The sequence below is a fragment of the Ambystoma mexicanum genome, chromosome 11, assembly GCF_040938575.1.
Source record: "Ambystoma mexicanum isolate Mex_15411 chromosome 11, UKY_AmexF1_1, whole genome shotgun sequence".
Lineage (NCBI taxonomy): Eukaryota > Metazoa > Chordata > Amphibia > Caudata > Ambystomatidae > Ambystoma > Ambystoma mexicanum.
In genome coordinates this window covers 689,989,522-690,017,361 of record NC_090934.1, presented here as the reverse complement: position 1 = coordinate 690,017,361, position 27,840 = coordinate 689,989,522, and positions in this window count along the sequence as shown.

The window sequence follows — 27,840 nt, the reverse complement described above, 5'->3', positions numbered from 1 at the left end:
GGGAACCCTCAACAAAAAGGTTGCAGATGTGATGTGTCACATTTATTTAGGGTGGTAGGCAGGGGAAACAGGCCCCATGTCACCACCACTGGCATGCTCTTGGCACCTGGAGAGGAGTCACAATGTCAATGTCTCTGCAGGTGCCTCAGCAGTCAGACCTACCACTCCCAACCACACAAGTAGGGGCTCATAGAAACCAGCATGTCAAACTTGCCCCCCCTCCCACCCCAAAGGCCATTGGGACCGCCAGCTGAGCTAGGATTTTATCCAAGATCTGCAGCGTTTGACACCTTTTAGTGTCATGGTCAGCCGGGGTAAAGAAGGGTGATTTCAGGGGGGCCAATTATAAGCAATTCCATGTTGTAACATGGCAAACCCATCTGAGCAAGGCTCAGTAATCCTCATTTTTTGTTGTCTAAGTTTACATTTCCCAGTTTTGATCCTTCCCCTACACTAAAATAAAAAAACAAAAACAGGAAAATTCAAAAAACACGATAAAATATAACAAAATGAAAAAGTCCCTGTTTATAAATTGCTTTATGCTGGATTCATCCCACCACTAAGCACTCCAATACAGTTTTTTGTTCATTAGCATTGTTTCAACTGGAATCATTATCTGCTAACTTTTTTCAGAAGGGTATCGATACTCCTGAGGCTACCTTGAGTGAGAAACACTTATGACTTATTTTCTGAGGGCCAGAAATAAACCCATGTGGGGTCATTACGAGTTGGGCTGTAAGGGTTAACGGTCACTGGTAATGATGACGGTGCCGGTAAACCCTTACCGCCCTATTCCGAGGTCCCTTAGTGGGTCCCAGCAGGAACGGCTGGTCTGACCAGCCGTTCTCTGTGGGTCCCGTTAAGGGACCTTGGAGCTAATAACGGACCCGCAATTTGCGGGCCCGTTATTAGCGCCTTCCCCATTCCCATTGAGCCCTATGGGGGCTCAAATGGGAATGGGCAATGGTTAACTGAATGGGGACTTACTGGGTCCGCATAGGTCGGAATGTCCCGGTAAGTCCCCATTCAGCCAGACCGGACCTGGACCAGGGTTTGGAGGCAGCCATGGCGCTAATAGCGCCATGGCTGCCTCCAAACTCGTAATGACCCCCATAGTCTGGCTGGGCTATTTATTTAGAGATTCAAAGGCATATTATATCCCAACAGCACGCATCCTTTGTAGTGAAGCTGTGCCTTGAGAAATTGTTACAGGTCATCCCACAGATGGAACATTTTTTAAGGGTCTTTCCTTGAAGGAAAAATGCACCTTAAAAATTGTTAATGGTCATCTCTTGTATGAAACACAGACTTTGAAAAAAACAATAAACAGGGGATTCAAGGACTTTTGTGGCCACAGATGGTACAGATGGTACCCGCTATCACAACTTGTTTCTTTGACCTTTGTTCTTCGATATATTCTGCATGTTGACAAAAAATGGGTCTAGATGAAGGGAAGTCATTCAATGTGGTCATAAAGTACAATTGCCTCGATGGAGTGATGAACACAAGTATCTCTATTGTCTTTCTGCATGGAAATTTCATTGACTGACGAGTGGATTTACACTTGTGTATTATTGCTTTACCTCGCAGAAAAGGCTGCTCTCTGAAAAATCACTCTGTCTTTCTCTTGGAGAAGAGAAGCTGTTTGAAATCGTGTCCTGGCTTTAGAAAACCTGGCCTTGATATTCTTTTCCAAACAGAGACTCGGATCTCTAAAATATCACAACCTATTTTATTTACATGGTTCCTGTCACAAGTAATATTATATCTAAATCTTGTACTGTTAGAACTGGTGGGAGAATTACAATAATACACATATCGGGGCTGGCTATTTCGGAATTTCCAGAGTGTATGCTGTCATCTGCAGAAACATTGGCTATCACTCTTTCTTCAAATAGTATCTTGAAGCTGCTAAAAATGTATAGGCCACCTCGGCAAAAATATGTTTCTTCTACTAATGAGCTACTGAAGGCCTTAACTGCATCCCCTTAAACATCTCCCAGTGTCTGCTACTTGGTTAAATGATCTATTGGTGCAAGATGATAACCACTCCAGACACGGCAGAAGGTCTCGGGTCTTTTAATCTTCTTGGGCTCTCAGCAAATGTTCACTACCCCATGCACACAGCACGATATATACTCCAGAACAGATCTTCTCATTGTGATAGATCTTAAAGTGTGAGAACCAGACATGGTATCTTGATCTGATCATTGCATTATTCCTTTCAACTTCCAGTCTCCCAGTTAAAACCAACAAGACCTAAACCATTTACTGCTAATCTTCAGTCCTGAAATCATTGCCTGTTAGAAATACTTGCAAAAAAACTGGCCACACATCACAGAGCAACTGCTGCGTCCTTGGAATCTAACTTTCTACTTGATACGTGACAGAAATGCTAAGGTGATACTGCAAATGATATTGCCCAAGTGAGAACAATTGGAAGGAACCAAACCCAAACCAGTAAAAGCTTGTTCTTATCTGAGTTCAATTTGCTTGTCGTAAAATTGGAGAGGCAATGCTGATGACATTATTAACCAGAGCTGAAAGTGCATTAAAGCAACATCAATGTGCATACAAGAAAGAGACCATGAAAGCTAAAAATATATATTTTAGATTGACACTGCTCTTAATTTTGTAAAATAATTATTTGTAGTGCAGGGCGAGATATGTAATATTTCTACATTTAGGCCACAGCTAATTGTCACTCAAGCTCTGGTTGACAGTCTCAATACTTTTTTTATCTTTAAAAATTGAAATGATTGTTGTTGAACTCTCTCTCTCTCTGGCAACAAAACTATCTCTGTCTCATCCAGTGAAACCATGTTTATTAATGATTCTAAGTAGACTTTTGATTCAATTAGGCCAGCGGCTGAACTTTTCTTATTGTATCTTCTAAATGTATGGGTTCACTACTTGATATAAAGCTACCTAAAGTGGCTTAGGATATAGTTTGATTATTAAAAAGTGAAATCCATTGTCTGACAACTCTTCCTTGTTTCTTATATCGTTCCCTTATCATGAAAACAAGCAGTGGTAAAACTCCCATTGAAAAAGTCTTTGTTCGACTCTACAGATCCAGGTAATATGTGTTTTATTTCACAGCTATCTCAGCCAATGAAACAGTTTGACATAGTGCTAATAAACCAGCTTCCAATGATCATGGAGAAGACAGCGCTGCACAAGCATTTCACAGTTTGTCTTTAGACCCTCCCATGACACTGAAATTGTCACAAAGACTATTTTAGACCAGTTGAGAGAGGAGGTTGATGGTAATTGTGCAGGAGTTCTGATCCTGCTTAATTTGTTGGTGGCATTTGATACTCTGAACCAACAGATCCGCCACTAGAGAATCCGGGCACAAAAAGAATTGCATTGAAGTGGATTTCTTAATTTCTTTCCAAACACATGCAACTAGCACAGTTAGAGACCATCTACTGCGTTCCAAAAGGATTGAATTGTGGGGTGCCACAAGGTTTGGTGCTGTCCCCATTACTATTCAAGGAATATCGCTGTCCTTTGATGGATATAGTTCAACAGTCAGGATCTTTTTTTATATCACACCAAGATAATGGTGAAACTTATTGCCGATACAGCCTCTATCTTCAAATAGAGTGCAACGCTGTCTTGAGTCTACAAGTAAGACTGAGATACCAGCACAAGTTCAGACCTGAATCCCTGGAACTCTTTGGTTTGGCCTGTTTCCTTAAGCTCGTGCCCTGATCCATCTGAAGATAAAAACATAGAAGGTATTCTAGACTCTGAATTTAAATTAACGAAACAAAAGCCTGTTTCTTTCATTGAAGAAAATTGAAGAGCCTCCTGACACTCCCCACCTTCCCTTCACAGGTAATGGCTTTGAGCACTTCAGTCTCTTTTTGGTTAGATTTTAATTACAACATATCCGAGACGTTTCTCCTGATTATTGGGACCTTTTAAAAAGATGCAGAATACTGCAACCAGGATGTTACTTGCCTTGGAAACATTTGATCACATCTCTCCTGGATTATTGCCCTTTATTGACTTCTGTTGAAGAGTTGGATTACTTGGAAATCTATGTGTCTAGTCCACACAACTTTACATATATAGAATGCCCTTTTCCTAGCACCTAAAACTACACTTCCTCTGGACTCACCGGACCTTACGATCAGAGAGGAAAGTTCTTGTTCCCTGTTTAAAAAGAGATGCATGACTAAAAGTCGAATAAAGCAATTTGGATTGATTGAAAAGGGAGACATTTGGAAGCCAATTTTCAGTCCGGGCAGGAATATAGTTGAATGTCCTGCCCACCTAACTATGGACTACAAGCTACCTGCAGATCTTTAGAAACATCTTAAGACCTATCTATGAACCTCAGCCAATAAATCCCTGTTAAACATGCTTAGTTCAGTGCCTTTTCTAGTTTCTCTTTAGCACAAAGATGCTTTCGGTTTGAACACATGCGCTCTACAAAACCCCTGATACATACATACATACATATATACATACCACATTTGCAAAAATTGTTACTGACAAAACCTACATTTAGCAGAAAACCAAAGGTATAGAGTTGCTTTTGTTATTGTTAATTGAGATGTAGACCAGATAACATGTACCCACGTGTTTGTTGCTGTGGCTTCCTCCACCCCACAAGTCGAGTCCTACCTCCCCAAAAAGTTTGAAACTTACAATAAAGTTCAGCAATAGTTCGACCGCTCATTGTAACACATGGAATACATGTTATTAGAAATGACATGCATTTTCGTATGAAAAAATGTGAGGATCAGCGAGCAGAACAAGGGCTACATCCATATTCTTCCAGTCATGAGGATGCAGTCCATTTCACTTACAGATCAAGCATGAGAGAAACGTAGCCAGTGAAAGTGTATGCTCTTAGGCCTGCTTGCAATCTGCAGCGCATGGTATGCTCGTCTCTATCATCCTTTTGGCCAGGAAGTCTGCGAGAGATGATTTCAGCAGTGTTTTTTTGCGAAAATATTTCTGCGGACACGTTTCCTTTATTTTGCGAGTAAAATTAATACAATTTGTTTTTCTCTTACAGCTATTTGTAGGGGGTAAAAACACAGCACCTCCAGTGCACCCCGATCACTGTAATAATCACAATAGCATGTTTATGTGCTCACAAAACTCGATTGGCAGGAAGTCATGGTGCCAGCAAAAACTGCAGTTTTGCGGCAAACTGTATGAAGTGTGAGAAGGCACAGCCATAGTCAAATGATGACATGTTTGTGTTCTCATTAAAGGAGTTTTCATTTTTAACCTATTGTGATCTTACAAAGTCCCACTAGTCTCTGGTCCAAAGGCAGATCTGTATGAGTCACTAGGTCTTTACCCCGATGGTAGGAAAGTCACATATGGAACATACCAGTTCCAGAAGGACATATTATTCATTCCCAAGATGTGTAGACTAGAACCAGGTACTTACACAGTCTTCTTTAAGAAAACACTTAGCTGCAAGGTATAACCCTGACATGCAGTCTGGGACGGTAGTGATGCGAGAGCATACATTCAATCAGAGGACTAGGAGGCCAGTTAGACTACAGCACGGAGACTTCATGCCAAGCATTTACTTCTAAAAGGGCAGATTTAGCTTTTGTAGAGTCATGTCTAGCATGTATGAAGCCACCATTAATCCTTCTGAAGTTTCATGATATGATGATATGGGTTTATAGTCATAATGTCGACAACAAAAATGTCGACAGTCAAAATTTCGAAAAAAAAATGTCGAAAAAAAAAATGTCGACTTTTTTTTCAATGCATTTTTTTTTTAAATGGGGGGTTCCCCCCCAACCCCCCTTTTTAAATGTTTTTTTAATTTTTCCCTAAAATAAATATATAATTAAAAAAAACGAAAGTCGACATTTTTTTTCCGACATTTTTTTGTCGACATTTTTGTCTGTCGACATTTTTTTTTCGAAATTATGACTGCCCACCGATGATATGATATGATATGGCATTTGTAACGCGCCTATACACAAGTGTTTCAAGGCGCGACGTGGCGGGGGAGGGGGAACAAGGGGAGAAAGACAACGATCCTACTATGCCAGGTGTCATTCAGATCGTGCAAGTGCCAGGGTAGAGGCGAAGGGAAAAGTGCAGGGGGGGGGAAAGGTAGAGGGAAAAGTGCAGTACGGGGTTATAGCATACAGGATAAATAACAAGGGCCAGCTGGTGGCAAGTGCGAGGTACGTGCAGACAAGTGCTGGGAAGGGGGGCTGTAGGGTTACAGACACAGTCCCGCAGTGCAGGGGTTGCCAGGGAGACAGTACAGGGGAGAGTGGCTGGGCCAAGGACCGAGAACGGTGAGTGGCCCAGTTGCAGATTCAGTGCAGTTTCTGTAATTTTAGCAGGGGAGAGGGGGAGAGAAAGCAGAAGCAAAGAGGAAGGTTTTGGGGTGCTTCCGGAACCACAGATGGTTCTCCTCAAGTTTCAGGGAGGCAGGAAGGCTGTTCCAGAGGGAGGCCATGCGAGTACCATAGATGTTTGTAATACTGCAAAGAGTGTTAATGGAGGTGTTTACCTGTTAATCTAAGGCAGAGTCACTCAAATGTATGAGTCAGCCAATCAGCCATAAAAAACTGTGAATTGATGGTAGACCGATACCTTTAAAACACCCACACAAACATGATATTTCCTGTAAGGGCGTGTTTGTATGATGTATTTAATGGCCAGGTAAAATTCAGAGTTACTGTAATTTTGCATTCTGCCTGGGGTTAACAGGCATGGCAGCACAAAGCAATTAGCTCTGACACTTTCATTCTCTGGAGCTGTTGCTGACCGTAAATGCTCAGACATTTTCAACCCAACCTCTACAGAAACATTAATAAGCCTATAGTTGTCATATTCGTGAATCTTGTTGAATTGCAAATACCATGGAAACTCATCTGCTTAGAAGTTCAGACAAATCCGACTTCTCAGAATGAACTGTGACACGAATTGTTGACAAACAGTACACAATGCTCAAAGAAATCAAGGATGTATTCTAACAATCTCAAAATCATGTCAACATATATTAGCACTTCATCAACCATGACAGGCGAGAGATCATTTGAAATCAAGATCTGAGTGAGAGAGCAGAAGGTCAGTACAGATCAACAACGTAGGCTGATCTCTGTGCATTCTATGTTGAAGATATACAGCCATTCAACATTCCTATGGACAGAATGCATTGTGCCATCCAGAGAAAAATGGTCATATCTGCAATCTCATGCTATTATTAGAATTCAATGGGTTATTAGTGATTCTTCTGTTTCAGACAATAGTGAGAAGTATTTTCTGAATGTAAATGAATTAATCCGCCAGAGTAATAGGGCCATTGGTTCGTCATCACGTACAGGATACCCGATCAGATATTGTTTGCCTCCAAGGGGGCACATTTACTAATAATACGAGGTTATCCTGTCTGCTTTCTTAACAGATATTCCCTAGAGCAGTGCCATGCCTCTGCTGGAGCTAGAACCAAAAGGATAGCTACTGTATTTTATGAGCAGTGTAAATTACATTATAGAAACAGCTGTGCCAATTCCAAAGGAAGATCCCTAATATGCTTTGGTGAATTTAGGTTTCAGATGACAGAGGTGTCATTGTACGACTTGAATATTAGACAAGTGACGTTGCTGGCAGCTTTCCAACAAGCAGTAGTGGAATTTGCCAGTGGGGATCAAGTGGTTGCAGTTTACTTCAACTTAGTTATGGATAATCTCTTGGATAGTTCACCTATTTGTTTTTATAGATAAGTAATTGAATCATACATTCTAGTGGTGGTTCTGTATTATGTTTTGGCCTACGCTTCATTTGCATTCCATCTGCCCTGCGCCACATTTGCATTACATGATGTAATGTTATGTTGTGAACCTGGTCTGAGGAGAATGTTGGGAGCCAGGGATTCTGGTCAGTTGGTGGTGCCCTGGCGGTTGGCTAAGGTGTGCCTTGTGCTCTGCAGGCTTAATAAAGATACCCACATCCAGCGGCTCTTACCTTTGTACACTGGTGACGAGCAAAGTGCTGGTGGCTGTGAGGGGGTCGGCCGAAGCCTGCAGAGCCCCCTGGTAGCAGATTGAGCGCGGTGTGGAATGCGATAGTGCATGATATCCTGGTGAGTGCCATTCCCCAATTGATGCACGGGTGCTTCCCTGGGGAATGTTTGGTGTGTGTTGCTGGCCCAGTCGGCGCAGCCCCAGAGATATTTGGTAGTCTGGTGCGGTTGGCGACCTAGGAAAATGTGCGAAGTCTCGTTGACACAGCACTAGAGGAGTGAACCTCTGTGCGTGAGCAAGTTCCCAGTGCTCGTTGCGCCCGACCAATGAAGGTCAAATGGGCGTGCTTGCCAACAGGGCATGTTGTTTCAGGAATGGAGGGGGATATGCTATGATGCAATGATATGTAATGAACCTGTTCTGAGGAGAATGTTGGGAACACCACCAACTGATTCCGGTCAGTTGGTGGTGTCCTGGAACATGGCAAAGGTGTGCCTTGCGCTTCGCAGGCTTACAAAAAGATAGTCGCCCACATCCAGCAGCTCTTACCTCTTTACACATTCCATATGCCCAGCAAATAGAAATTGCATGAACTCTCATGGGCTGGAAAAAGGGAGCACAGTGAATCACAAGTGTGCTTTCAAAATGGGAGTAATACATTGCAGGGTGGTTTTGTATTTGCCTCTGTTTTTCAAGGAAGGTGCTGTGCAGCATAAGTGCAAATACTACACCATGTGCTGATGATATACTCACACAGGAACTAGCTTTTCTACGTATGCAGGGGTTTCCTATAGGGAGAGAGAAGGCAAGGTAGAGGTATTTCTTATATTTCTGTTCTCCTTTGAATTTGGATACATATCTAATCAAAGAACTTGTCTAAAGCCATCTATTGTCACAAAGCCACTTTCAATGCAAAATCAAACATTAATATCCATGTATGTCACTATAATGCAAACACTATAACCTACTTTAAGGCAGGATTCCAGATAGCAGAGTCTCACATTAGATGGAAGACCTCTGTAAGTCACCTCAAGGCTGCCATACGTCCGCACACATAATGCACAGACTGCACAATTTCAAATCAGAATATGGCCTCTAGGTTTCTCCCATGCCAACCTTCCCTGAGTGGCAGCTCACAAGGCACAGCTTTTGTTTTCAAGTGCAAACAAAGCATTACACAAGCCTTTTTCAAAGTTCAACAGTCATGCAAAATGCAGAGTTTGAGTATGTTAGCATTATATTTAAGCAATGTGCCCAGAGCGGCGGTGGCATTACTGAGACAGGTAATGCCCCGGGGCCCATAGTTATATAATGCCCCCGCCGCAAGGGGCATATTGCTATTATTACCACGGCCCACAAGATCTGCATGACCGGGGCACTAAAAGCTTTTTTCTGTCCCGAAACCCTGCTGGCATCCCGTCTAGATGCCGTTCTCCCAAGTACCCTGCTCGAGTTTGAACCACAGAACCCTATGTTCCATCCACTTTCATGGGTAATTCCCTTTCCTTCGCTCTACTGCTGTGAGTCATAGGGACGCCCGGATCAAAGGTATGTCAGTGATTATGAGTCTGGTGGCCCTGTCTGACAGCAAGTGCTGGCTTCTGTTCCTACACTGATAACCCACTTTTAGCCATGTGGTCCTGTAGTTTCTTCCCCAAAGTTCCATTCATGCCACTGGGACAAGCCTCATCCTGGCTGAGACTGGAAGTACTTGTTGGATATGACTGGTTTAACGTTCTCCTCAGTGTGAGGTCAAATCACTTAGGCCTAGGCATGCTTCAAAGTATGGGGGGTCTTTGCAGCTCCCTCCCTTTACTTTCACCAGGTAGCTCTTGCCTCTGGCTAGTTTGTACTGGTAGTATGGCTTTCCCATCATCTGTCTTCTTGTGCATAGGTTGGACACGTGAGAAAGAAATTGTTTGTTCTTGTTACTGTCATTCTTACTGTAAATTGTGGTTTACACATAGAACTCACTAAGGCCTTTGTGTAAAAATGTTTGACGGGGTACAGCAGTCCATAAAAAATAAGCAGTCACATGTTGGACTCGTCTGTATAGTTCACCAGGTTTTGAATGCCTTGCTTCACGTCAACTCCCTGCTTTTGCACAGCTATTGATTCCTTTGGTGATTGGAATACAATCCAAATGGCCTTCTCATTGTTACTAAAGGTAGGAAGCAAGGCACTCCAGTAAAAAGCATTAGGCTTTCCCAATGTTGACGTTTTCAAGTAAAGAAATTAGAAGGACAGAACATTAACAGGAAGACAAAGAGGCATAATTGAAAAAAGCACTGAATATGCGTGGACTATCATCTGTACGTTTTTGTTGTGTTGCAGGGTACTACAGAGCATGCTGTAGCAGCCTTGATGGCAATGATTTTCCCCTACTATGTCACTTTGTTCGTGCATCGCAGTCATCTCCTGATTCAGGGCTTGTATTTTGATATTCCATGTCTGAATGGGACCCATCTAATTTCCTGAATTGTCATTTGGCCTCTCAGTGTTTCAAGCTGCTTATCCGTTTAGGGTCCCTTCTTGCTCTTGCACGAGACCCTGAATGAGGGAATCATTAATTCCGATCAGATCCTGTCTTGCTGGTTTGTGTCCTCCTTGCCATCAACAATCAATAGACCCTCTTGCAAAAGCAAATAATAGGTGTCCGTTTTTACTGGGCAGTGAAAGTGATAGTCCTGCCATCAGTCTTACTGGTTACTGAGCAGCCGTCAAAACACTAGTAGAATGTAACTTTGATCTAGTACTTAGCCTACCTCCAAGTTTGCATGTCATGTGGACAGCTTCCTTGGATGCATGCAACGCTGTGCTGTGCGCTATACTGATGGAAATAGCTGCAAGATACAGAGTGCATAATGCACAGATTGTTTGCCCCTTTCTGTGATACTAATTTGGGGAGCATAACTGCCAGAGACTGCTATTATGAATGTATAGGAAATTCTGTTACAACAAAGGGACGTGGGCAATGTCAAAGCTTTGATGCTGCTCAACCTCCGACCTCATCTGTTAGCACCCGTGTAGTTTCCGACCTGGGTGATAAGAGTGTGGGTTTGACACTTTTGAAGCACGCTCCGTGCCGCACTGTGCTGCCATCCAGGAAGGCCTTTTTCAATGTTCATGATGTCCAATGTCATCAACATTGAAATCAAACTTCCTGTCCAACAGCACGGCACAGCGTCAGGCCACACTTCTAAGGTACGTTTTTTTAATTAACACCATTAGTATCCATGTAGATAACGACACAGGTGCTAATGGCGATATTCCCCTCAGTGGCAGGCCGACACTTTCAGTAACAGCACTGCCGCCCTCGTTAAGGGACTTTTGCTGTGCTCAGGCCATTAACTTGGGCGACAAGCTGTTACCCACAGGGTCCGCCCGCCACCTCAGGGCATATCGCCTCAATATACGACTGCCATGTGGTACAATCTTTTTCAGAAGCAATTAATTGGGGTTGCTTAGCCTTTGCATAATGCTTCTCACCCATTTTACATAGTACATAGCATACTTCGCAGAGCTCACTGTGAAAGGTTTTCCAAGATTATTGTTGAAAGTTTTGACTTTGTAGGACATTTTATTATTTCCCAGTCCTTTCTGTCCACCCTCACAAATCTCAGATAAGTTTGGATTTGGAGCTAGGTTGGATAATCAGGAACTGCTACTTTTTTTATTGTTTATTGTACATGGTTTATTTCAAACCTTATACACAAAACATTACACATCTAATCACATCAAAATACATAATTTCATTTTAGAACACGTACAATTATCCAACAATCACTAAAATGTATTTAATGATATTTCCTGCAAATGTCATTACATAAACGCGTATCTAAAACAATGTAACACTTTTACTATATAATATTAACTTTCTTTACAAATTGCACAGCACTAATTAAAAGAGAAACAGGGCTACCTTGCAAGATATAATACCAAAGTTTTCACTTTTTAAAGACGCAATTTCATACACGAATCGAGTAAAAAATACTTCCCACAATTCCAGCAGCATAGGACATAAAATCAACAAATCTTTTATGGTTACAAGAGTATTGACAGAAGCGACATTGGCACTTTCCTGTTGCCCTCTGGCAAATAAAACCTCCCCAGTTTGCATCAGATTAAAACGAAATCTCATAAAAGTTTCACAAAAATGAATATCCGGGCATTGTTTCAAATATTTAGGGAGGGAACCCCCTTTTATTTTTACTCCAAAATGATGTCTTTGTATTAATTGTATTTACTCCTCTCATCACAGGACATGATCCAATTTAGGTCTTAAATGTTCTTTTTGACCTGACCTGCATTAACAAAAAAGGCGTCAGCAATCATAATTGTCCATGATGTGTTGACTGTTCTCTTTAAATAAACAAAAGGAGTCCCCTCGCAATCACTCCATTTGCCCTCCTATCAGTGCATACAGTGTATTTGTTTCACTTGCAATCAATTTCTGACATAATAAAAGAATCTTCGGTTCAACCAAAGCACCCAAAGAACTCAAGCTTAATTCAAATCGAATCACGGTAATTAATACACAGTTTAGTAAGGACAATGCTTTCTTCCAAATCATTCCTTCCAATTTGCCAAGCTCCATTTCTTTCGTACACACTAGCTACTTCTAAACCATAAAGTAGCGAGGGGAATCGCTACTTTTTGGAACTCTGGCACATAAAGATAGGGTTGGATTTTACTGGATGTGTAGCTGGCTGGTTTTTAATTTTGAGAAAATGAGGAGAAACTCACACTTTTACTCCGCCTTTATTTTTGCACAAAAACAACTTGGATTTGTAAAGAGAACATTGATCTTAAAGGGAGAGGAGCACGAATGATTTTGTTAAAGAGAAGTTTGGATTTAAAATTTAGAATTTACTTCTTGTAGAAAAGCTTGGACTTTGGACCTCATTCATCTATAATTTCCTCAGAATTACCGCCAAACTCGGATACCATTATCCCCACTCGTAATCGGGCTAAGACGCAGAATCATGAAACTGATCCCCCATTCTTTGATTACATAAGGACCCATGCAAGATTTGGAAGACCATCTGTGGGTGGGAATAGAGCCTGTAGTACTTCATTCACTTTTTTGTGGTAAACCTGAGGAGATGATTCCATCAAAGTGCTCTGATCGAGTCTGTGTTCACCAAGAACTGCAGTGTCCTCTAACGACACTAACATTCCCTTAGAGGTCCTAACCACAAATTAAGGAGCACTGAATGACACAAGTGTCAAAAAAAGATATATTTATGGAGGCTTTGCTAAAGAGAATAACTCCCACTGGCCTATCCTTTACTAAAACAGAGGTGTCTCTGCCTCAAACAAACGTGCATTTGAACATGTGCACTCAGTAGTATGAACTGGGCCTGCAAAGATCAGTTGAATGATTCTGCAAGCATGTTGACTATTGGCCATGTGCCAAGGGGATATCGTAGGTCAGAAAATTTCAAACATGCATTTCCTAACTCCTTAAGTGCCAAGCTATTATGCAAGCCTATGCAACAAGGACGAGCATACTCATCCTTGGCACTTAGTAACCTGAAAATCCCAGTTCTGCAGGTTAGCATGCAGTCAGAGGAGCGTCATGAGAGCATTTGAAAAAGGAGTTAGAAAGACCCAGCTGCCTGTCTTGAGTGTGGAACCTAAGAATAGCACCCACGCCACACATAGAAACAGTGATCTTGCCTTTCCTGCCTATATGAATAAACACACACAGCAAAAACCAAACATAGCTGATGACAAGTGTGCCCAGAAACAATCTTATACAAAACTAATATTTGAGGGCTTTGCTGAAAACGCCAGCATTATTTCCTTCCCTTGCCTCAGGTTTCGTGATGCAAGGGTTCAAGATCAGCTCTCACTCTGTCTGTTGCCGAAGTAATAGTTATGTTTACAAATGACGAAGGGACACACTGGAGTTACCTAGTAACAACTACGGTTGCTATCCGAATGAACTCGTCCCTGCTAAAAACTACACGTGTAAAGGCTTGAGGCAATAGTTCTTCCCAAACCACACAATACTATGGATATAAATGTCATCAGACTGTCTTCACCAGAGGGATTCGGTGTCAAAGAGGAACCAGAAACCACTTCCTTGCGTCACATAACTTCCAATGAACGGATTCCACCCACTGCTTCATTGACATGGCAAATACATGTACATATTTTGGAAATGTGCATAGCACATACACGTTGCCTTGAGACAATTTGGCAATGCTTTTTCTCAACACATTTCTTTCAGTTGGGCATCTATTACGCAATATCATTACAAGCGGAGGCTAGATGTTTAGTTTTGAAATCTGTGGGGAGTGTTCCGTTTTGGTAGATGGGTCTGGTCTTTTATTGGATTTATAGTCAGCTGTAGTCAGGTATTGTTGGGGACGGACCCCCAGGTATGGCAGAGGGACACTGGAAGTATGTGGACTTGGAGAGCCCAACTCCCTCCATACCAGATATACAAAGGACTTAATCAACGGCAAGTTCAAACTGTGGTTTATTACAGGGAAAACCAACAGGTATCAGCACAGGAACAGAGGAAATCTATGCACATCTCACTCTTCCTCGGCTCGCAGGTCAGTTTTGCACCCTGATTATGTCACAGCGATGTCACAACATTGGCTCTTATCCAGAAAACCTATTGGGCCACACAGTTGGTTATTGAGTATCATACCACCTATAGTGGACTATATAGATGGTATTCTACTGGATCTCGCATGTGAGGTGGCTGGCCTGGTCCATCCCCAAGTTACTATCTATAACAATATTGCAGTGTGGTGGGCTAACCATTGGTTTTGACCCATTAATACCCACCCCTAGGGTACTAAACTGTGATTGACTAGAGCTGATGTTCCCCAGACCTCGGATCTTCAAGCGTTCTCAGCTTGCTGTGTACCTTTTCAAGGTAACAAGAGCGACTATGTGTCTGCATTGTAACTTCTGTACACCACCTTAGCTTATGAGAGTGCTCTCCTAACCAGCGCAACTCTTGGTACAAATTGTTGCATATTCATGTCTTGGAGCCTGAGACCAGCTCTTCTTTGCTACCGCTGGTCGCTGTCCCTTTCTGTTGCTGGTCCCTTTGTGGTCTGTGGATTGGAATGTTATCTGTATCTTTTGGCCTTGGCTGCGAGTCCTGGTTCACACGTCTTGCTCTCTGTGCAGCCTGAATTTTAGCTCAGCTCGTCTCTTGCTGAGGAGCCTGTGGCCTGCTGTACTTTTCCCAAATCTTATAATGTGTTTTCTACAGTGTCCATACTATACTGCATTTCCATAGGTTAATCACAGGTGGCTCTGTCAGCTCCCGAAGGTGCTCCTGCAGTTCCACAGGGTTAATTGCATGTAAGCATCTGCAAGCTGTGCCCAGGATCTCTTGTCTCTTGCGGTTTCTGCATGGCTGAATTTGGCTATGGCAAAAATCATAAAAGCAATGACAGTATGTATATGTATCTGTCCACTAACTATAGAACTGTACACTTGTGTCCTTCATGTATTCGAGTGTGTGTCTGTGTCTCTGAGTGTGAATGGCACGTGTGCTTCATGTCTAACGCTGCTATGTCGTGGAGTCTCTAGCAACATCAGCAACATGACTTCTGAGTGCTTAGTCCAGGCTGTCAATAGAGGTAACTTTGATTGCGGTTGTGATTCTTCATCCATGCTGGGGTAAATCTACACCACACCTGGTCTGTAGAGCTGGTTGAGAGGGTATGGCTGGACATATTTGTCAATCATGGGACCACTGGGAATCGGTCTGAAATAGAATGGATGCTTCTGGTATTTCCTGGCCTTCTTCCTTGTCATTAATTTAATAGGAAGGGGAGGGGGTAGCAGGCTTCCCCATCCCTCTTCAGTCCCCCTTCTGGTCAACCTGTCGACCACATCCTTATATGACAGTCCTTTTGCTCTTAGCTGCTATATCTTTGTTATTCCTCTGAGGTGCCCATAGTAGTTGGTGATGTCGATGAACGACCAGTGCATGTAATGGCACACTTCTTCAGGGTTGCAACAAACCCACTACCCTTCATAGTACTTTGGATCATATGGGTTGTCCAGCTTCATGGATTCGGTTGGGAATAGTTGCCATTGTGCAATTCTTTGTATGAGCTTGTCTGTTTCTGCAACAATCCCGTCTTTTGTTTCTCCTATGTTTACATCCATCAGTATTTGCATTCCGATAGCTTCATCTGCTATTTTCATGCATTTTCCCATGCAAATTTTGATCCCACACATTGATGCGGCTGCCAACACGCGAGCTCCCACCATAACCTTCAGTCTATCTGCCAGCCATGATGGCATCCATGACCATAGGTATGCTAGCCAGCTCTTGTCCTTCTCTGTTCCCCTTGCTTCATCTTCCATCTTTGCATGCAACCGTGCCAGTTTTGCTACTGCATCTGATAGAGTCCTGTTACCTTCATCACTGGCAGGTATGAATGTGCAACAGGAACTCCCTATCTTTGTGCAAACTCCTCCTTCCATAGCCATGAGGAGATTCAGGACATACCTATTCTGGAGTACCACCAATATTATTGCTCTGAGCTCTTCCTTTATTGCGTTGACCCCATTCACATTGGAATTCATTGATACCATCAGCTCCCAGTGAGTGATTTGTAACCACTTTGCATTAATGTACATCTGTACAGGGGTATTATTGATACAAAGAACATTTGCGTGCTGCTGAACAGCATGTGTTCTGCTGGAATTTCATCTAGTGACTTTTATGATGCTTATGAGAAGTAATTCCCTCCTCTCTTTACTGTGCTTGCTTCTCTGCTTTCTCTGTAATGGCCGCTGGTGCCACTTCGATCTACCTCTTCCTTCATTTGTTGTTATCCATCTTCGGAAACTCATCGAGCTTCACATCCTTGCTGGGCATGCCCATTAAGGGCATGTTGATGTGTACCAACGAGCAAACTCCTCCTCAATCAGGTGGCAGCTTCTCATATGCATTTGATCCGCAAGCCCAATAGTGATCCATCAGCACTGCTGTTCCAGTCTTCGTAGCTGCTAGTTGTTCAATTGTCTTGCACGCAATGTTCTCACCAACTTCAACTTCACCATTGTTCTGATAGCACAATGCTGGTGTCTTTTAAAGGTATTATCGGCATTTGACCAGCTTCATTCTCCACCCATGTCAGTAACTTTGCAGTTGCTTCCCATTCTTTCAGGTACTTATAATTTTCCTCCTGCACCTTGTTCACTGATGACTGCACTAGTGTAAGTGTTTGCTTCCCACCACTCCATCTTGCCATCAATCATTTGTGTACACTTGGGCATACACTGGTTCCTGTGGTCTTTCCCAGCAACCAGGCTTTCCTCCTGTCTCCCTCACTCTTATCTAGGGCCAGGACAGTTCCTTCAAGGTGATAGTCTTTGTTTCTCCCTTCTAAGGTCCATCAGTTATGTACTGTAAACCTTCATCTAGTTGCCAATAATTGTACATCATATCCAATGTATTTATATAATTATCTTCATATGGGAATGGTCCCTTGGACATCCATCTCAACGTGGCTGTCTTCCCTTGAAATCTTCCTTGAGTTTGCACCATCGAGAGATACATCAGGCACTTAGCTCTTGCTGCGGGTATTTCAGTTGCTATAAATGTTCTGAAGCCATTCATTGCATAGGGGATTAAAGAGCAGATGTAACAGCTCTCCCCGTTGGTTTCCTTCCCTACTTTTGTTATGTGTTTGTACCACGTTAATAGACACTTGAGCAGTGTCAGTGAGATGCATGTCAACCTTCTTCATGTCTGTGTCAACACCGTGCTTACCTCTCCTCACTTTATCAGCAGTGTTCTCTCGTCCGCCTGACAGGGTCGTTCGACCTTCTTGGGTTGGGGGAATGTTAGTAGAGTGGACATCGGTAGCAGTAACAACAATATATAATTGCCAGAATACAAATCCCGCCAACCCATTTGGAAATAATAGACACGCCATAATAATAATGTTCTTTATTGTTTCCCTCCTTTCCACTTATGCTGCTTGATCCTTGCATCCTGAAGATACAGTTGCCCACCTGAAATGTGTTAGTATTGTAAAATGGTCCCACACTGCTGTCCAAATAGTCACTGATGGCAAAGGCAAACACCTCTTCTGACAGCCTTCTTACTGATGGGTCTCTTAGAATGACAAGTACTGGGGGATCAGAGTGCTCAAGCTGGGGGAAGGTTTGGGACAGATATTCTATAAAGGCAAGGTAATATACTCCAGGTGATTGGGCTAGGAATCTGTTAGGTCTCCTCACAGCCTGGACAAACTGGTTGGAGAATGTTTCTGGGTGGCGGGTGGAGAGCAACATGAATATACACAACAGTAACAGTGATATTGACTTGCTTGTAGGCTCTGTGTGTGCAGAAGAGAAAAATACCAAACAGAGAGTGTATTCTAATCTATATACATAAGTGTTCCAGTCTCTACTTCTGCTGCTCGGGAGTGTGTGACCATTCGGTGTCCTAGTCTCCATGGCCGTGTAAATTCAGAATGCACTTGTAGCTCTCCTAGGTACTGAACATTGGCCATGTCGGTCACAGTGACATGGTTGCCAGGTGAGGCCACTGCTTTGTAGGGCTTGACATCAGACAAATGCTTCCAAACCATTCTGCCCTCTAGTTTGACAGTATGGTCGGCCACTCTGTCACAATGTGGGGGTCGTTGAACCGAGACGCATTCCAGCGCCTCAAAGAAATTACACAAGAGGATGATTTCACCCGCTTTCACTGTGTTTTTGAGTCCAGAGTCTTGGGGTGTGCTGTCTTCATTGCTCTCTTCGCTGTCTTCTGGGCTTCCCCAGTGTCACTGTATCTGGCGAGAGATAAAAGAAGCTCTAGCCACCAGAGAAGTAATGTACTCATTAATTTCCTGACCTAACACATCTGCACTAGTCTCACAATACTTCAGTGCTCTTATGGGAGGAACCAGGGGAAGATGCATGCGCTATCCAGTCACCACCTCATGGGGGCGTTAAATGGTGATCGGACCCAGGCTTGTTGCACAATGCAAAAAGGACAAGAGGTAAACAGTGCAGCCAATAGTTTTTGGTACTCTGCTGTGTCTTGGCTATGCACTCATTGAGGAGTCCATTCAGACGTTCACACACCCAATTCGCTTGCACAGGCACATTTGTGTTGGATGCCCAACAATGTTGTGATATGTTGAAACACTTTGTTGGCAAAGTGAGACCCATTGTCAGACCACAGGACCTCACACACACCCCATCTTGGAAAAACATCTTTGACAAGGAATTTGGCCACCAAAAGGGCATCAGCATGGGAACAGGGCCTATCCTCAATCCAAATGGAGAAAGGGCATACAGCCACTATTATGTAGTGGTACCCTTGTCAGACTTGGATTGTGTCTACATAATCCACATGTAAATGCTGGAGGAATGGGCCTACTGGTCTTCGTATGGCTCCTCACACCACTCTCAAGGTATGACCTGCTGTAAACTATTGGCATGTCAAGCAATTGCTCACAAATTCTGCCACATGTTCATTTAAATTGGGACAGAACATGTTTCTCCAATGCGTATAGCAATGACCTCCTTCCATGTGTGTGTTGGATAGTGCAAGTGTGTCAATGCCATGTTCAATAGCACTAGTGAATCACCACTTTCCCTGTGTTATCTTGTCTCCATGGTGCATCTGTGGGAGACATTGAGCACCCTCTCTTTATACACAGATCCTTCACTTCCTTGGGTGCAGCTCCCTGCCACTCCATAATCTGTGCTTCTGACAACACATTGTACCCTTCCTTTAGTACCATATTCCTGGTGCACTCTTTTGTATTTGAGGTCTCTCCTAGCTCCCACTGCTCCCCAAAATATGCTGTACACTTGGCCTCAAAGTCTGCTGCTTCGTTTCCCCTTGAGATGGGATACTCCCCTTTCGTGTGTGCTTGGCACTTCACTATTGCGACCTGGGTTGGGTAAGCAATTACATCGATTAGTCTGCCCAGTAAGAGTGCATGATGTACTGCAGTCCTGTCTGCTTTCCTGAACCCTATCCAGAGCTATCGGGCCAGTCCTGAGTGTACTGTTGACATCACATAGGCAGAGTCAGAATACATTTCTTTCTCTATACTGTTTTCCAGTGCTAGTATTAGGACCACTAATTCTGCTGTTGTGCTTAATAATGGGATAGTAGGTGTGCACTTGCTACCACTTCACTTGTCCCGCCCTCCTTCAGTCTTACCACTGCAGTCCCAGTATATCTGACCCCATCTGTCTGGTCAATCATTGACAAACCATCATTATAAAGCATGTCTCCCACCTCAAGTGCATCCAACACTACCTTGCGAGTGCCTCTGATCATGTCTATGTTGGCTGTGCAGTCACGTGCATAGTCTCCTGTCTGTAGAATGTCTGCTAGGAATGTGGTTGGGTTGACAATCCTGCACCTCACTATTTTCAAGCCTACATTGGATAGTATCACCTCATATCCTCATGCTCTTTGTGTGGTCAGAGTGCTCTTTGGCTTCTGCAGTATTGCAAAGAGGGCGTGCTCCACGAAAAGATTGGTGGTGCACCCCATCGTTAGTGTGGCTGATTTTTCCACTGTGAATGTAGCAGCTGATAAAGCTTGTTCACACGGATAGTGTTCTCTCAGAATTGCCCACTGTAGTAAGCTATTGACTTATGGCCCATGCTTGTCTTGTGTGTCAGTACTGCCTTCATCACTACACCATCAGTGTGGGAGAATAGGAAAAGTTTCTTCATGTAGTCAGGGATCCCTGGCACTGGTGCTGTGCTTATTGCCTTCTTCAGTTCCTCAAAGCCCTCAGTCATTTGAGTTGTCAATGTTAGTGTCTTTGTTCCTTTCTGTGCTTCTTTCAGTCTGCCTAATAGAGGCCCTGTGTTTTTGCTGTAGTCAAAGACCCATGCTCAGCAGTAGTTGCACAGCCCTAGGAACGTTTGCATCTCCATCACTGTTTTGAGCTTGGGTGTCTTGCATATTGTCTCTCCTCTCTCTCTGGGGTTATCTGTCAGCCATTTTGGGATATTGTCTGTCCAATGTATAGCACCTCTTTCTGACAGTACTGTAGCTTGGCCTTATGCACCTTGTACCCTTTGTCAGCTAGAACACCGTCAGCATGTGTACTGAGTCCTTCCTCCATCGTGCTGTCATCCACATATTGCAAGAATGTGCTCTCCATCTGTATGTTACTTAGGTCCATCTGTATCACTCTGTTAAAGATAGATGGTGACTCACAGTACCCCAGTAGCAAACAAGTATGTTTCCACTTCAGGCTTCAGTACATAAAGCTGGTGAAGTCTTGTGAGTCTGGGTGTAGTGGTAGTGAGAAGAAGGCATTCTTCAAATCAATGACCGTAAAGCAGGCAGCTCCCGCCTGAATGCTGCACAAGATTGTCGCAGTATTTACAACTAACGGGTACTCTGCTCTACAATGTGGTTTTGAGGACTTAAATCCTGTAAGAAATACCATGACCCCCCGTGGCCTTGCACACTGGGTACACCACAGTGTTGCATGGCAATTCTGATGGTACAAGAATTCCTCTCACAATCAGGGCTGTGATTGTCTCATAAATGCCCTGATCTGCCTTGTTGGTAAGGAGATACTGATTTACTTGGGGCAAAATTGCTCTTTGCTTTAGCTTTATCTTCACTCCCCCTATACTCTTTATGCAACCCACATCATAGGGACTTGTAGTCCATAGGGTGTGGGGTACCTTGGCCATTTCCTCCTCCCAGAATGCTGGTGGCGCCTCCCGCGCCAGTGCCATTCATTGTGGCACTTCTCTGTAGTGAATTTGTAACCAGTAGGTCACACTCATTTTGAACACCATCTCAATTTCTAGCCTCTCCTCCCTGAAAAGTTCTTCATCTGTCACTGTTGTCAACCTGCATCCCTCTGTCACTGCGATCACTTCTCTCAATTCCTGTCCTGTGTCATTTGTCCCATGTACTGCAATCCAATCCTCTCTTGCAACTACTGCCTCTTCGCACTAATGTTCCCTCTGGCTCATCCATGGGTATTTCTGGCCTGAATTGGTATTCGTTCGGAACTGGCCACATCTTCCCTGCAATCCCTGGAAGCCACTCAATGGCAATTTCAGTTCCATACTGGAACATCTCTGAGTCCACAGGCACCCCAGTCTGTACCTTGCACCCACAATAGGCTTGTACGATCTGTCTTACGTTTAACATGTGTATGTCTGGTATGGAACATATTATTCCCTTGTCTGTGAATGAGATTGTCATGTTTAGTCTGCTCATAATGTCTCATCCCTGTATGTTTATAGGTGTTTGTCGAGAGTAAAGCAAAGGTAGTGATGATCTTGGGCCTCATTACAAGTCAGCCCGTTCGGAAACAACAGTGGCGCTAAATCCGCCGCCACTGTTGTTTCTGGACTGGTTGATTCTGAGTCCTGCGCGCGGGAGGTGTTACTCCTGCCAGGTCTCACCTGGCGGGAGTAACACCACCTGCCTGCAGGTGGACATGGAAACACCGGCTCCGTCATAGACGGAACCGGTGTTTCCATGGTCCTCATCCCCATGGAGTTCTATAGGACTCCATGGGAATGGGGATTTACAGAATTCCGCCTCTAGAATTACCAGGTCCGTGGGGTTGTATTTCCCCAGTGCTTCTGGCAATCACAGAGGCGGAATGGTATTACGGGTTCGGCGGCAGCCTGCCGGTTTTTCTGGCACGGCTACCACCGGACTCGTAATGAGGCCCATTGTCTGTGAAAGGAACCAATTCCCGAGCCCCAGAGAATCCTTGAGTGTTCATGGCATCGCCTGCCCTTGTGTCAACGAGAAAGGAAAAAGTCTTGTCACCTTTCGCCATCCCTATGCGATCTTCCTCCACAGGGTTGGGTGTGATCGACAGGATGGGACGCATCAAGTTCATTTGTAGGCTGTCCTATTGAGGGTACAGGGACATCCCATTCCCTGTAAAGGGGTTATTCTCCACCAAGGTCACTTCCCCAATTGTCTAACGGGGGCTGTCGCCACTGTGTCCATGTGTGCTGGTGTGTGACCATTCTGTATATGTGTTACTTCCTGTGTGTTCCCTTGAATCTTTGGTGCTTGTAGATACTGTGGTACCGGTGCTGGCATCTGTGGTACCTGCATCTGTGCTGGTGGTGCTTGTGCTGGTGGCACCTGTTGATATGTGCCCTGCATCTGCCCTTGCTGTGGCTGATCTTGCACACAATAATAGTCCTGATCCCCTTTTTAGGGCTGCTTGTCCTGCCTTCCCCAGTTCTGCTGCATTCCCCTGTATGGACACACCCTTGAAATGTGTCCTGTCTGCCCACAGGTCCGGCACTGTGGTTGCTCCCTCCCTTGCACCTGGAAACTCTCTGAAAAATCCCCTGGGTTCTGCTGCATCTGCTGCCCATAGCCTCAAAACCTCCCTGAGAAACCCCCTTGGTATTGATGCTTCTGTGGCCCGAAGCCACACTCTCTCTGTTGTCCTCCCATTCCTCAAAAACTTGTTGTGGGCCATCCTGCCCAATGTACCCTCCTCTCATGGGCGGAACAAACTGTTGTGGTTGTGACTGTTGCTGTGCCTGCTTTTGTTGTGGGATGGGGCTGGTTATTACTGCCCCTTCCATCGCATACTTCGATAGTTTTTTCTGTACTAATTTCGCTTTGTCTGCCTTCCTGTCCTCTTCCTTTTTCTTAACCTTCTCCTGACACAGCCTACAGTGGTGCACTATTTTGAGCTGTATTTCTGGCCATCCCTTCGCCTCCATCCCTACTGATTTCTTTAAACTCTTCTTCACCGGCTCTGGTAGCCCCTGCACTAGTATGTGGTAAAATATGGCTACCAAGGCTCTCGAGTTTCAAGGTGCCAGACGTCTTGAATCTACTGAATGTACTGCACAGGGTCTTCATCTTCCCTCATTTTCCGTGATATAATGACCCCAATGTCTGATATGTCTGGGTATTGTGTCCTCAGTGCTTGCCATACTGCCGCCCAGCAGTTTGAAAATTGTGAACCGTCATGTGCTGTGTTTTGTGTCGTCACCCCTGGGAACCCCACCCTTTTCCATACATCATCAGCTGCGTCCCCTAGAATCGATACTAGAAGTCCCTTTATGTCTCCCACTGCTAGCCTTTGGCCCGCTGTCATTTTCACCATCTCATAAATCCATTTCCCTGCACTCAACGATGGTAACCTATACTTCACATTCTCCTTATTGGTATGCGTCCATGCTACATACTGTGGCTGGACCAATCCCCTCTCCAGTAAAGGCATCTGTGTGTATGCAATCTCCTCCTCATGCATCCTTCTAGTCAGTATAACTTGTCGATCCCCCATCTCGCACTCCATACCTGCGCATACATCTATTGGTTCTAATATGGGTACTCTTCTGCTGTCGTCATACCTTCTCATGAACTGTCACCTTGAACAAGCCATTGCTGTCTCCCTCTTCCTTCATCCTGGGAGGTCTCTAAGCCTATCGATATACGTAGTGCTGTCCTGTTGGGTGTTAAAATCGGTAGTCAGTTGTGTGTGCTCATTTGAGCTGCCCCCTCCTCCTCCCCCTGTGTGCGTCCTAAACTCCCAAGACACCCGTTTGTCTGACCCTGACCCTGTACCTGTTGACTGTGATTGGAACTTCTTCCCCTTCTCATCCTCCTGTTGCTGTCCTCCTTGTCAGAACCTGTGTCCATATTACTAAAGAACTCATCTGCGAAACTCAACCACCTTGATGTAAAGTCTGTATTAGGTTTCATGCTGAGGTCGATATCTCTCAAGTCATACCTGCTTCCTCCTCCCCTGTCCCCTAGGCCTGCTCCCTCGTTGTCTATCGAGCTCCTGCCTCGTGAGCTGGTGCTGTCTGGATGTGTTTGTCTGTCCTCTAGCCTATCACCTCCTCTGTCTGGGACGACTTGTGTCTTTATCGCCCTTATTGCTCGCTCATTCTCCTCCCTGCGTGCTCTCTCTCTTGCAAGTCTATCTAGGTGCAACTTCCTCTTCTCTGATTCTGCTAACCTACGTTTTTCCTGCTGTGCTGCCTCTCTTCATCTTTCGATCCTTTCCAGGTCCCTTTCTCTTTTCTCCCTCATCTCCTTTCCAGCTTGCTTCATTTCCTTAAGATCTCTCTCGATCCTTTCTTCCCTTTCCCTGTCCACGCGTTCCTTTTTTTCCTCCTTTCTTCTCTCTCTCCTTGTCCTCCCTTTCCAACTTGTCCTCTCTCTTTCTCTCCCTGTCTTTGTGCTCTAACCTCACTTCCCTATCTATTCCCCTCCTATCTTCCTCATCCATTATCTCTGCCCAGTCTGTTACTTTGCTGCTTCTATTGCTTTGGTTGCTTTGGTTGCCCTTTCTGCCTCTCCATTGGTTTTCGCTTTTGTTCTTTGTTATGCCCTTGAGCCTTATTATAATGGGGGAATGTGCAGTGGTGTTTGGTTGTACTGTGTAGTATAACATTCTTTTAGGGACATTTTTTTACCGAATGCACATATATGCACATATATATGTATGGCAGGGAAGGAAAAGAAAGGGGCTAAACAAGTGATGTCATCATTGATGTCATCATTGACATTTGAGATGAGATCTTTCATGTTCTGGGTGTTAGTGATAGCAGTGCGCAGGGGCGGTGGCAGGGTTGGGGGCTCAGGTTACCATAACTTGCAAATTTCAGGGGCTTTTCAGTTTTAATTTGAAGCATAAAGGGGAGGAGGAAAGTTGTTTTGTGAAGTGTACAGGTTTTTGTTAGGGCAACTTAACCATAATGACCCTGTAACAAAGTTTTTTTTGTAGGGAATTGAGTAGGTTTTTGGAAGGTGGAACTTAAGCATGAAATAGTGGCAATGAAGTTGTTGAGCAGAATATAGATTGTAATCATGTGATTTTGAGAGATACGTAGTGTAATCTAGGTACTTGACATACATTTAACATAGAACTACAGAACCCCCTCCCTATTGATATTGGAAAGGGATGGACTGAGCGCCTGTTCGCGCACAGGGTTAGACAGGATCAACATTAGCCAAAGATGCAGGGGTATCTAAAAATGTACTATTGTCTTACGCAAAAAATGTGTAACGTAGAAGAAGGACATAAAGATATTATAAGCAGTAATAAGTAAATATGGAAACCTGAAGCTGGGAAAAGAAAACAACACATTTTAGAACCATGTGGACTAAAGTGGAGGGTGCCATAAAAAAGAAAGGATGCCTCCAGCATAATCACTTCACAGAAATTCAGCAGCCTGGAACAACAGTGGACGGACGCAGTACGACAAAGGGACATTACAGCAAAAGAGTGAGTACATGTAATTATTTTATATGGGTGATGTTTTTTTTGTGGTATGTGGTGCAGAAATAATAATTTCTTGCTGTTGTTTTGACTCAGAAATGGCTAGTACTTTGGAGTGGCTGGAGGAGCATTTTCCGCATGGGGAAATGTCTGAAGACAGCGACAATAATGGTACACATTGCTCTGCATATACAAAATGGTGACCAATATTTTAGAGGCATTCAACTTATGTATTTTATTTGTTGAACAGACCAGGAAAGAAAAGAAGAAAGGGCAACAAACGAGACAGAAGAAGACAGGCTAAAAAGGATAGAGCAGAAAATGGACATATTAAATGACAATTTTCAAAGTTTACGGGAGTTTGTGGAGGACTGCGTGAGAGGAAATGTTTGTTATCATTGCCCCACCTGCACCTGCCCTGCTTCTCCATTCCCTAGTGAACCTTCCCCAAACCATGAACAGGAAAATAGAGGTTTTGACAAAACATCCATCCCTTCTTCCCCTCACAAATCTTCTCCTCATAACCAGCCCATGTTGAATCCTAATTCCCCCATATTTGTTTCAGTGTCCGCTTCCCCCGCTATTTCTTTAGAATGATGTGTGTGTGTGTGTTTGAAATGTTTTTGTACAGTAGTTGTAGAGAAAGAGTTTGTGTGTAGATTTATTTTTTAAAAGACGTGAAATGTTCGTGAACCAGCTCACCTGTTTGACCTACCCGCAAGCAATGGAATGTGGCTGCTGTCTAATGTCAAGTAAGACGGATGTGATGTGTGACTGCACCTTCTTTTGAAAATGTGTGTAAATAAACAGAAAGGGGTGTCCAAAGGATATACTACCTCGGCATACCGCTTGGAAACGAGATAATACATGTTCATAGAACACACACGATGTCCGGAATGGGTGTAAATGAGTAAAAAGGGAGTGTGTGAAGGACAGTATAGCGGTCCGTATTGGGCACAGTGAAAATGGTGCCTTCCGTAGAACAGGCACGGTGGCCGGCAAGTTTGTAGGCAAACAAAATGGAGTTATCCTAAGGACACTGGAACTGTCAGTACAGTGAACATAGCATGCGTGCACATGCCCAGTACAAACCTAAGTATTGCGAACATCGCACCAGTTGCTAACTGTCCGTCTCACTTGTGTCGCACTTTGAAGTAGTTTGAGAAACCAAACACTGTCCGTAGGCCATTTGTGCGCATGCGCCCGTTTGATTCTTTGCATTTGCTGTCCAGGGGACTTTCATTACTGGGGCGGATGTGTTGAGGACGTCATCATGTGACCGCACCTACGCTGAGTGTGGGGACTAGTTTCCGCGGTTGGTGTGCTTCTGCAACAATAAAAATGAACTTGTAGACACAAGGCAAAGTATTGTAGAGTGTAAAAATGTAATTTCACACATCCCAAACAATAGGCCACCTCAGGAGTTGCTGTGTAAAATGTGTGTACCGCTTTGTAGGGATGAAGACGGTCACGAGGCACACCCCTGCACCCTTACAAAAGGCCACATCCCCGAGCTCATCTTCATTGTCCTTCTAGCTATAGCAGATTGAGCGGTGTTGCCTTTACTGCTGTAGTGACCAAAAGGAAACTAATCGGTATGGCTTCCATGGCTGATGTTGGGTTATTAGCCTCTGCACCAC